This window comes from Somniosus microcephalus, chromosome 10 (genome assembly GCF_052327205.1).
Source record: "Somniosus microcephalus isolate GS21.2 chromosome 10, FLI_Smic_1.0, whole genome shotgun sequence".
NCBI lineage: Eukaryota > Metazoa > Chordata > Chondrichthyes > Squaliformes > Somniosidae > Somniosus > Somniosus microcephalus.
The window spans coordinates 26,066,122-26,079,122 of NC_140996.1; positions in this window are offsets into that span (position 1 = coordinate 26,066,122).

The window sequence follows — 13,001 nt, forward strand, 5'->3', positions numbered from 1 at the left end:
GAGCAGCGCACGAAACCCACAGGGCATCGCCATTTGCCACGAGGACCACCGAGAGCGGCGTTGGCAGCAGCGCGGGAGACGCCATTTTAAGCCGCAGCAGGGAAGAAAGGAAAGCGCGGGAGACGCCATTTTAAGCCAGTCTAACCACACGCAAAAATGCTGAAGAGTGGCAGTATCACAGCGTTCAACAATGAAGTCGAAGATTGGACGACATATGTCGAACGCATAGAAGTATACTGCAAGGCGAATGAAGTGCCAGATGACAAGAAAGCGCTGGTATTGTTGAATTCAATGGGTGCAAAAACGTATGGCTTACTACGAAACCTAGTAACCCCAGAGAAGCCAGTCGAAAAGGATTTTGAAAACATAGTGTCAATCCTACAGGACCACTTAAACCCCACACCGCTGCTGATAGCAGAAAGATTTAAGTTTCACAAAAGGAACCAGCATAAAGATGAAAGTAATGCTGAGTATTTAACGGAACTGCGCAAGCTATCGAAACACTGCCAGTTTGGAACGGGACTAGCAGATACTTTAAGGGACAAGTTTGTGTGTGGGCTTCAAAGTGAAGGAACCCAGAAACGGCTTCTAGCAGAAAAGGATCTTACGCTGGACAAGGCTTTCAGCATTGCAGTATCACACGAAGCAGCAGCACGGGCCGCTGCAGAGATACAACGGAGACCGCAAGAATATGGCACAAATGAAATGTCATACGGAACAGTGAAGTGCTATCGCTGCGGCAGAACAACACACGACCATAACGATTGCTGGTTCAAGGACAAAGTGTGCAGACAGTGTGGAAAAGTAGGACACATAGCAAGAGTCTGCAGGTCGGGAAAGAAAACCAGCAGCAAGAAATCTCCACAGGAGAAGTACAAGAAGGTACATAAGGTGACGGAGAGTAGTTCAGACGAACAGAAGAGTGATACAGACTCCGGAAGCAAGGAGCTGGGTTGTCTGAAACTAAATAATGTGATCAAAACGGAGGATCACCAAACTATCTGGGGCACGCTCATGATAGCAGGAGTCCAAGTGAAAATGGAATTGGACACAGGATCAGCCCTAACAGTCATAAACCGAAGGGACTACAAGCGGCTATACTCACATATACCCTTGAGAGATACAAAGATTGTCTTGAAGACGTACACGGGGCAAAAAGTCTACCCCAAAGGAAAAATAAGGGTGAACGTTATATATAACGGCAAGGAAACACCAAAAATGGACCTATATGTATTGCCAGATGGAGGACCACCACTACTAGGACGTGAATGGATCCAGAAGATACAGCTAGATTGGCATTCCATACAAGCACTGACTGTAGATGCCAAAAAGGATGACGACGTCACACCTGGATGACTGTCAAAAATGCTAACTGATGCACAAGAAGTGTTCCAGCAGGGACTCGGAACACTAAAAGGCATAACAGCGACGATCAAAATAGAGGAAAATGCAAGCCCAAAGTTTTTTAAGGCCAGACCGGTACCTTATGCGATCCGCCCAGCCGTCGAAGCAGAGCTGGAAGGTTTGGAATGTTCAGGAGTACTGTCCAAAGTGGACTGGAGCGAGTGGGCTACACCCATCGTTCCTGTAATGAAGAGGTCGTTGAGTAATACGCCTGGGGAACCAAAGAAGGTTCGCATCTGTGGGGACTTTAAGGTGACAGTGAACCCAGTCCTTCACACTGTACAATATCCGCTTCTGCAGATTGAAGATATTTTCGCCTCGCTATCTGGAGGGAAACGCTTCACTAAGATTGATCTGGCCCAGGCGTACCTGCAAATGGAGGTAGAAGAAGCCTTGAAACAGTACCTCACGATCAACACTCATAAAGGTCTCTACCAATACAACCGGCTGGTGTTCGGGGTAGCATCAGCTCCGGCTATTTGGCAAAGGGCAATGGAACAAGTCCTGCAAGGGATTCCAGGGACCCAGTGTTATTTGGACAACATCCTGGTCACGGGCGAAAATGACAGTGATCACCTCGCCAACCTGGAGCAGGTGCTCACTAGATTGAAGGAATATGGGCTCCGAGCTAATCGCCACAAATGCGAGTTTTTTCCAGAAGCAGATCTCGTATTGTGGCCACGTTATTGATAAAGAGGGGTTACATAAGTCCCCTGAAAAGATTGAGGCAGTAGTCAAGGCTCCAGCACCGGAAAATGTGTCACAACTGAGGTCGTTCCTCGGGCTGGTGAACTACTACCATAAGTTCTTGCTGAATTTGTCTACCGTACTACACCCACTGAACACCCTACTGCAAACAGGGGTACCATGGAAGCGGAGTGACAAATGTAAATGAGCTTTCCAGAAGAGCAAAGCATTGATCACATCAAAAGAGGTGTTGGCTCATTTCAACCCAGCACTACCAATTCGGTTGGCGTGTGATGCATCACCCTATGGCACTGGAGCGGTGCTGTCGCACAAATTCCCGGACGGCTCGGAGAGGCCAGTAGCCTTTGCGTCTCGGTCACTAACCTCAGCCGAGCGTAACTACGCCCAGATTGACAGGGAGGCCCTCAGCCTAGTGTGGGGTGTGAAAAAGTTCAATCACTATCTGCACAGGCAGAAGTTCTGACTGACCACCAACCACTTGTCTCCATCTTTAATCCAAAGAAGGGCGTTCCGGTGATGACTGCGCAACGGCTACAAAGATGGTCCCTTTTTCTAGGGGCGCACCAATATGAAATCGAGCATAAGGGCACGAAACAGCATGGAAATGCTGATGGGCTATCACGCCTGCCACTGCCTACTGCGGAGGAAGCACCAGCAGTGGATCCTGTCAAAATATTTCATTCGACTATAATTGAATGCTTGCCAGTAACTAACGCTGGTATAGAGAAGGAGACCCGAAATGACCCGACACTGTCTCGGGTATATGATTTGACGGTGAAGGGATGGCCAGCACATGGCGACTCACTGTTGCCAGCATTCTCATCCAGAAGGGAACAGCTGTCAGTATGCCAGGGGACCTTGATGTGTGGATCCCGAGTGGTAATTCCACCCAAGTTAAGGGAGAGAGTGCTCAATGAGCTTCACGAAGGTCATCTGGGAGGGGTGAAAATGAAAAGCCTTGCTAGGGCTTATGTGTGGTGGCCGGGGATCGATCAGCAAATCGAGGACCTGACAAAGAGCTGCTCAGGATGCCAGAAGGTCCAAAATGCACCACCACATGCCCCTCTACACCCACGGGAGTGGCCCTCATCTCCATGGCAACGGGTGCATATTGATTTTGTTGGTCCATTCATGGACTCAATGTTTTTAATAGCCGTGGATGCGCACTCGAAATGGCCTGAGGTGATCAAAATGTCCTCCACCACCACGGAGAAAACTATTGCAGTCCTACGGACCATTTTTGCCAGGAACGGCTTGCCAGAGCAGATTTGCTCTGATAATGGACCACAGTTTGTGTCCGAAGAGTTTCGAAGATTTATGAAAAGGAATGGGGTAAGGCATTACACATCCGCCCCGTATCATCCAGCCACAAATGGATTGGCTGAGAGGTTCGTACAAACCTTTAAAAAAGCAGTAAAGGCCATGTGCGATGACGACATTCCACTGCAGCATAAGGTGGACAATTTCCTGTTAGCCTACAGAAATGCGACACATGTAGTCACCAACCAGGGCCCGGCCATGATGTTCTTTAACCGAAGGTTGAGATCTCGTCTGGATTTGCTCAGACCAAATGTACGAAGAGATGTTGAGAGTAAGCAATTCCAGCACATCAATGAGAAGCCGACAAGGAGCTTCAATGTAGGGCAACCAGTCTTGGCCCGCGACTACCGAACAGAGAAATGGCAACCAGGAACGATATGCACACGGCAGGGGCCACTAATGTACACAGTGGACGTTGGGGAGAGCATCGTGAGACGCCATGCTGACCAGATCCTAGAGTCACAGGAACGAGTCAACCCCATGCCTCGCCCATACGTACCTGGTGATGAACCCGACGTACAGGTAGCATCTACCCCAGAAACAGTAGCATCGGAAGCTGATGAACCCACTGACGACAGGGGGCCAGAATCGCCTCCGCACCAAGAGCAAGACACTCGGGAAAGGCGCTATCCAGAAAGGATCAGGAAGCCTCCCCAAAGACTGAATTTATAAATAGACTATTTTCAGCTAATGTTGCATGTTAAAAGTGTTAATTGTAATTAGTTTGATATTTAATTGTTAAATGAGTGTTATGGTACTGTTAATCTAAAAGGGGAGGAATTTTAATGTATGTACCTTTAAGGGGGGAACTATTTTCTACAGCTCATGTATACTGTAGTACCGGCAGTGACCACACCTGTATATAACGCTGAGTAGTAATCTGTTGTTTCAGTTGCAGTTTGAACCACGTTGAGTAAACACCTGTTGAATCGTTCCCTGCAGTCTGTTGTCTGATTATTGAAGGAGACAACATTAAGATACACGGACATAATACCATGGAATAATATTCCATGACCTCCTACCACCTTCAACGGGTAGTGGACATGGTGCTAATCCAGATGATGATTTCCTCCAGGGTTGGTTTTCTTGCATATGGATAGAGAATAATTTTTAGTGCTGAATATTATTATCCTTTGTCCAGTACATCTTGCAAAATTAAAGTCACCACTGTTAGTATACCATAATGTTTGCATTGTTTCTTGCATTTGGCTTTAAAGTTTCTGCTAAGCATATTTGCAGTGATGAAATTATTATTTTTTTTTAACGGGACCAAATGCCTTAATGCTCACTTATTAAGGTTCTAAAGCGTGAACATTCCTCCTCTGCTATAATTGGTTCAAATCCATTTGTTGAACTTGATAAATACTGGGTAGTAGAGGAATGCTGGTCACACCTGATGGCAAATAAGTCATTACAGCACCAAATTTCCGACTTGAGCGATTCGCCCCCACTGTGACCAGTATTAATCCGGAGGATGCTTAATTCACTTTGACCAATTATCTCCTATGTGGTGCGGTGTCAAATTTTTGTTTGATAATCATTCCTGTGAAGTGCCTCGGGACGTTTTACTACGTTAAAGGCGCTGTATAAATGCAAGTTGTTGTCGTTAAATCTAAGATGTTATTTGGTTTGCGTTTTGCATTGCATTTCACAGTGCAAATGTATTTTGCTGGAACGCAAATGCGTCGATCTATTGTGCTGGGGCTGCCCTCCCCATTCAGTGAGGCACATTTCTTTGTGGTGCAATGTGAAGAAGCAGCCAAAGCCTGCATTAATGAAATGCCCAGATGCTGCACCTGGTATGATTAATGCATAGTGGTCTGGAGAGGAGCTGCAGTTACTGGCGCTGTTCGTTTTGCCATTAAATTGGATTCAATTTTTAAAACAAATTGACCGCATTTTCATTGTCTGGAGGCAATTGCCACAGTCTGAAGGTATTTCCTCTGATACTGACATGGAATTTCAGTGCGCCGACAAGCAGCTAGAACTGGATGGAAATATGCTACTGAATATTTATTCAGTGGTGTCAAACACTGCTTTGCACTGTCCGGTGAATCGTTCCTCAAGGCCCCATGTTTAAAACTGATTAAAGGTTTTACTCGGTGGACTGTCTTCCCTGTGAAGTGACAATTCACACAAATGGAAAATAAAAATCATAATCTGCATGTGTAGGAATTAACAAATTCCTACGAATAACTGAGATTGACACAGGAGAGCAATTAAACAGGTCTTTACTCAAAGGAGATGCCACAGGGACTCCTTGGGCAGCCCCGTGGTTTGCGATGTGACGTCATCGCGTTTGCCCGCGTTTTCCCGCGCTCTTAAAGGGGCCACGCCCCGTACATGCAAACTCTATATACAAAACACAGTAATGCCTAACACAATGGTACAGGTTTAGGCTGGTGTTAGAACATCGTTAAAGAGAATTATATACAGTTATCCAGAGTTATTCAGTGGTTCTGCCACATGCGCCCCCCCAGAATTCGCTTTAACGGACAAAGTCAAACGGTGAGGTGGTCTGACAAGCCTGTCAGAACGACTCCTGTACTCTCGAGGCGGAGGCTGCTGGGCGGCTGGCGGTTTGGCGGGCGGTCGCATGTGATCTGCCGTAACGACGATGGGTGGCTGACCCCGTCTCGGCGGTTGTGCTGTCTCGACGGGACGGTTGAGGTCTAAATGCGCTGGCTTTAAGCGGTCGACTGAAATGTGGTCCGGTTTACCACCGACATTTACCATGTAGGTTTTGTCCCCTGCTTCCAACACGCGGAAGGGACCGGTATATGGGGCCTTGAGCGGATCCCTATGTGCATCATGGCGAATAAAAACGTACTCCGCCTTGTGAAGCTCCGTGGGAACGTGTGACCTCTGCAGCCCGTGGTGTGAAGTGGGCACCGGTGCAAAACATCTGGCCGCCTCTTGGTGACTAGCAAGCTGGGCAGACGTGGACCATGGCTCTGCCGATGTTGGTAGGAAGTCCCTTGGGACTCGCAGTGGCTGACCATATACAAGCTCCGCTGATGAAGAGTGAAGGTCTTCTTTGGGGGCCGTGTGAAGGCCCAACAGGACCCACGGTAGCTTGTCTACCCATCCAGCGTCCTGGAGGCTGGCCCTCAGGGCGGCTTTCATTGAACGGTGGAAGCGTTCGCAGAGGCCATTTGCCTATGGGTGGTAGGCTGTGGTGCGGTGTAATTTGACACCGAGTCCTTGGGCCACTGCATTCCAGAGTTCGGAGGAGAACTGCGGTCCCCTGTCCGACGAAATATCTGCGGGCACTCCGAAACGGGCAATCCAGGAGGAAATGAACGCCCTGGCCACGTCCGCCGAAGTAGTGGATGACAGGGGGACCGCCTCTGGCCATCTGGTGGTGCGGTCAACCATGGTCAGGATGTGTGAAAAACCATGGGAGGGTGGGAGTGGTCCTACCAGGTCCACGTTGACATGGTCAAAACGTCGCTCTGGATCTGTGAAGGCGGCCAACGGAGCTTTGATGTGGCGCTGTACCTTAGCCTTTTGGCAGACCACGCAGGTGTTGGCCCAGTTGCGGACATCTTTGTGCATGCCATGCCATACGAATTTCGCTGACATCAGTTTCTGAGAGGCCTTCATTCCAGGGTGTGACAACTCATGTATGGCGTTGAACACTTTGTGGCACCAGACGACCGGCACGACAGGGTGAGGATCCTGTACGGAGACGTCACACAACAGCGTGGTACCTGCCGAATGGAACTTGACGTCGGCCAACTGGAGGCCAGTGATGGCCGTTCTGTAAGCCTGGACTTCCGGGTCTGAGGCTTGGTCCGCTGCCATGAGGGCGTAGTCGATGCCCAAATGAACCGTATTGACGATTGCGCGGGAGAGGCAATCTGCCACCAGGTTGTCCTTACCGGCCACGTGCCGTATATCCGTGGTGAATTCGGATATGTCGGTCAGTTGACGCTGCTGTCGGGCTGACCACGGTTCGGCGGTCTTGGACATGGCAAAGGTCAGCGGCTTATGGTCCACAAAGGCGGTGAAAGGACGTCCTTCCAGAAGGAACCGAAAATGGCAGATGGCCAGAAAAAGGGCGAGCAACTCCCGGTTGAACATGCTGTATGCTCTCTCGTTCTGCCGTAGTTGACGGCTGAAGAATGCCAACGGCTGCCACGTCCCATTCACCCACTGCTGTTGCACGGCACTGACTGCGTAGTCTGACGCGTCGGTGGTGAGGGCGATGGTGGCTCCTGGCAGCGGGTGCGCCAGCATAGTTGCGCTGGCTAAGGCGCTTTTGGTGTCGGCGAACGCTCGGGCCATGTCATCCGTCCAGTCTACCGGGCTCTTGCCAGTCTTGCCCTTGAGGGCCTCGTACAGGGGCTGCATGAGTCGTGCCACCTTAAGCACGAAACGGTGGTAAAAGTTTACCATGCCTAGGAATTCCTGCAGGGCATTTATGATCTGCGGGCGTGGAAAGGATGTCACTGCCTCTACTTTCGAAGGTAAAGGAACCGCTCCCTCTGAGGTGATGCGATGCCCCAGGAAATCAATTTGGTGCAGGCCAAACTGACACTTGGCCGGGTTGATAATCAGGCCGTGTTGGCTGAGGTGTCGAAAAAGGGTGCGTAGGTGACAGGTATGTTCTTCCTTAGTAGGACTGGCAATTAGAATGTCATCTCAGTAGATGAAGAGGAACTTGAGGTCCCGCAGCACGGAGTACATCAGGCGTTGGAAAGCCTGGGCGGCGTTCTTTAACCCAAACGGCATTCGTAGAAACTCGAAGAGGCCGAATGGGGTGATGACTGCGGTCTTCTGGACGTCTTCTGGATGAACTGGGACCTGGTGGTAGCCCCGGACGAGGTCGACTTTAGAGAACATGTTTTTCCCTGCCAAATGGGCAGAGAAATCCTGGATATGGGGTATCGGGTACCGATCAGGAGTGGTGGTGTCGTTTAGGCGTCGATAGTCACCGCATGGCCGCCATCCGCCGCCAGGCTTCGGGACGATATGGAGGGGTGAAGACCAGGGACTATTCGACCGGCGAATAATCCCTAACCATTCCATGGTTGCGAACTCCGCCTTTGCGACCGCCAGCTTGCCAGGTTCCGGGCGCCGGGCCCGCGTGTAGACCGGGGGGCCGTTGGTGATGTGGTGTTCCACACCATGATTTGTGGCTGTGGAGGAGAACGTGGGTCTTGTCAGGTCAGGGAATATGCTGAGCAGGCGAGTGAACTCATCAGGAGTCAGGAACGCACAGGAGACGGTGCGTGACATAGTGTTACTGCGGTAACCAGGAGGCTGTTGGCGCACAGGAAATCCGCGCCGAGGAGGGGCTGGGAAACTTTGGCCGTAACAAACTCCCAGTGAAAACGTTACCCCCTGAGGCACAACGCCACTCGCCGTCTGCCGAAGGTCCGAATAGTTCCGCCATTGGCCGCTTCAAGGGCGGGGCCGTGATTCCCCGTCTGCACATCGAGGGCGGACGCGGGTAAAATGCTGCATTGCGCTCCGGTGTCGCACAGAAAACGACGACCGGAGAGAGTATCTGTGATGAACAGCAATTTTCCCGCGTTGCCGGCCGCCATCGCGGCCACGGGGTGCCCGTTAGACCCGTCCCTCGGTAGTCGCAATGTCAGTTGTTGGTTTTTTGGGGGAAAACTGCAGGGAGGGCGGCAACGCTTCGCCTTTGCGCCGAACTGCGCATGGTAGAAACACAGCCCAGCAGGCGGACAAGTTGGGGCGGTGTCTGCGGGGGATGTTTGCCTCGTAGCGGCGCAGTACTGCCGAGTTACAGCGAAAATTTTGTCAGCTTCCGCAGCGAGTGTTGCGCAGTCTTCTATTCAGATCTAGCCAGGGCAGCTTGTACCTGTTCAGGCAGTTGGCTGAGGAAAATCTCGCGGAATAGGAAACATTCCCGTTCTGAGCCCAGGAGTGTGAGCATTTGGCTCATCAACTCTGAAGGCTTGGAGTCCCCGAGCCCGGGCATAGCAAGTAATCTATGGGCACGCTCCGATTTTGTGAGACCGAAAACCTGCAGTAACCGCGCTTTGAGGGTTTCATACTTGCGCTCCGTTGGGGGGTTTTCGAGGAGGCTGACGATTCGAGAGGCGGTAGAGCTGTTGAGTGCGGAGACCACATAAAGATATTTGGTCTGATCCGCATCGATGTTCCTCAGGGTGAACTGGGCCTCGACCTGAATAAACCACGAGGGCGCTTGCTGCTCCCAGAACTTTAGTGAAACGGCGTTCTGCTTCCATGCTGTGCTCTTCTTTTGTGAAAACGTTCACAAAAACGGGGTCACCAATGTAGGAATTAACGAATTCCTACGAATAACTGAGATCGACACAGGAGAGCAATTAAACAGGTCTTTACTCAAAGGCGTTGCCACAGGGACTCCTTGGGCAGCCCCGTGGTTTGCGACATGAATTCATCGCGTTTGCCCGCGTTTTCCCACGCTCTTAAAGGGGCCACGCCCCATACATGCAAACTCTATATACAAAACACAGTAATGCCTAACACAATGGTACAGGTTTACGTTGGTGTTAGAACATCGTTAAAGAGAATTATATACAGTTATCCAGAGTCATTCAGTGGTTCTGCCACACATGTGTCAATTATCTTGAATGGCAGGAGATAGATCTAAAATCCAAAGAGGTGTGAGTAAAACTTATTTTTTCCGCAATCACACACATATTCTCCTCCTTTAGAAATAAGCATTAAAATTCACAATTTCTGTTTGTACCTTGCACCTGTCCATCAAACCGAATTAGCAGCTGGAATTTTTTTGACTGTCAGACATGTGCCTCACAAATGAAATAATATCACCTGAATAAATACTGCAGGCTATTCCCCACTCTCTCTGAGAGACTCCGAGACACCAGCCAATCAATGTGTACCTGCACAGATGCTCGGTGTCGCACTTCTCAAGCTGTTAATGAGGGCCTCAGTCACCATTTCTTCTGAGCAGGGCTTAATTATAGCTATGCAGTAAAGAAATCAGATTGCACAGACAACGGTCACGTGCAACGTGCAACATCTCTAGTTTTCTGCGAAGGATCTCACCATGAGCCAAGCAGCCTGGACTTGGATTACTGGGCATATTAACTTTGGCTCAGAACCCAAATTACATGGAGGGATGTGTGGAAAAGTACCATGGTTTGAGGTTATTCCCCCCAAGGTAATACAGAAATGGAATCACAAATGTTGCAACGTTTCGTATGCTCTGCATTTCATCCTGTATCTCATCCTCATGTTTAAATCCCTTCGTGGCCTTGCCCTTCCCTATTTCTGTCAGCCCTTCCAGATCTACAATAATCCCAGAATACTCCGTTCCTCCAAAACTGGCCTCCTTGTACTCAATCACCCCCTCCCTTTACCCCCACCATTGGTGCCTGTGCCCACACTCTGAAATTCCCTCCCTAAATCTCTCCACCTCTCCAATTCCCTCTTCTCCTTTAAGATGTTCCTTAAACCTCACGTCTTTGACCAAGCATTTGATCATCCCATCTAATACCTTCTTCTTCAGTTCAGCGTCCTTTTTTTCCCCGATTCTTCTTAGGCAGTCCCTCGGAACCGAGGATGACTTGCTTCCACATTAAAAATGAGTTCACAGGTGACTGATGAGTCCAATGCGGGATCTACAGTCTCTGTCACAGGTGGGGCAGATGGTGGTTGAAAGGGCGGGTGGGTGGGGTGCTTGGGTTGACGTGCGCGCTCCTTGCGTTGCCTGCGTAAAACCACTTTCTATGTTTTTCTGTGTTAAAGGTGCCAAATAAATGCAAGCTGTTGTTGTAGTATTTATAAGGCAAATGTTGTTGGGGGCTGAGCGAGGGGCAGGAACTTCCTGCGCCAGGGTTCCTTCTTCCCTGGCTCAGTGGTGTAGTACTGGAGCATGCTACGCCCAAGTGAATTGAAGCAAATCAGTCTCATCTTACTGGGCATAAGTAGGCAAGTGTCCTGGGCCCCCAAAGACTGCACAAACACCCCACCTCCAATAGCAGGGAGGCACCAGGTTTTGTGCCTGCATGGGGCAGGCGGATGCCGAAGGTACGGCCCGCAGTGATTCTTGTGCTCATTCAAATTAGACGCCCTTCAACTGAGCCCACAAGCTCAGGTGAAGTTAGTGCTGGAGGCTTGATCCTGGCATTACCACTGGGATTGCGTCCCGCAGATTTTCGGGACCTCAATTTCTGGCAAATTATACATCTGGGGGGAAAAATTCAGTTGATTAGCGCCTCCCGTTAGCGCCTCCGGGGGCGCTAGGAACTTAGCGCCCGAGTGCGCCGATTTTAGCGCCACTCGCGAAATTGACCAGTCATTTTGCAGCGGTGCTAAACACTACCGCCACAATCTTCTGCGCCCGCAGATCGTGACGTCAGTCGAGCGTGCAACGCCCAGGTAGCGCCCCGGACCGGATATTGAGTCACACCCCCCTGCCTTAGCGCCTGCCGCTAGGAACGACAGGTAGAGGGGAACGTTTTCAAGTCGGTAAGGAGCTTGAGGAGCGCTATTTAAAGGCGGGTGCTTCCTGCCTTTTCTTGTCGGCAACATTTTTGGTACACGCAGGTTGAGAGGGAGAGAGGCGTCTGGAGAGATTTAACGCGCGCAGCATCACTTTTGCGGTTCCTAAGCGCCGAGCTCTTTCCCTGGGCCTAGCCATTCGTGCTTCCAACACAATTGCTGTCGAGGTCTCTCCAGGCCGAGATTCAAGGCTGCAATGAGCAGGGTGTGTCTGGCCAGCAAGATGGCCCCTCCCCTTTAAGAACTGGACGGCGCCTGTCTGTCTGGCTTCCATGGTAACAGACATCGCCTGATCTTCGGTAGCGTTCTGAGATAACGCCTCGCTCCCCAACATTTCCGCCTTAAGAGAGGTGTGTAGCGCCTGATTTAGCGCTCAAATCACCTACAGGGGCGATAGAGGCGAATTTTGCAGTCGGAGGTGATAATTAGCTCCGGGCACTAAACTTTGCACCCGGCTGATATTAGCACCCCAAAATGGGCAATACCCAATTTTTTCCCCCTAATCTCTAGTAGCCTAGGACTAGGTATGGTGCCTCATGGTAGTCTGTCAGAGATAGATGTACATGTTCTGATGGTGCACTGTGTTGACACATGAATATGCTCGTTGCCACCAGGCAACATTGCTGTCATTTTAATAAAGGGGTCGGTTAATCTGAATCCATTTCTTTTTTTTAATTCATTCATGGGAAGTGGGCGTCATTGGCAAGGCCAGAAATTATTGCCCACCCCTAAATGCCCTCGAGAAGGTGGTGGTGAGCCGCCTTCTTGAACTGCTGCAGTCTGTGAGGTGAAGGTACTCCCACAGTGCTGTTAGGGAGGGAGTTCCAGGATTTTGACCCAGCGACGATGAAGGAATGGCGATATATTTCCAATTCAGGATGGTGTGTGAGTTGGAGGGGATCCAAATTGATCTTTGGCTGAATATCCAAATTTTGTTTCCAATTAATAGCTTTGAAGCAGTGCACAGCATTGCAGGATTTCACAGCAAGCTTTTTCTCCCGTCATTGTGTTCTTTGATTTCTAATTGCTGCCCTCAGCTAAGTCACCATATGAGAACGTGGCCCTTCTGTGAAATGCTG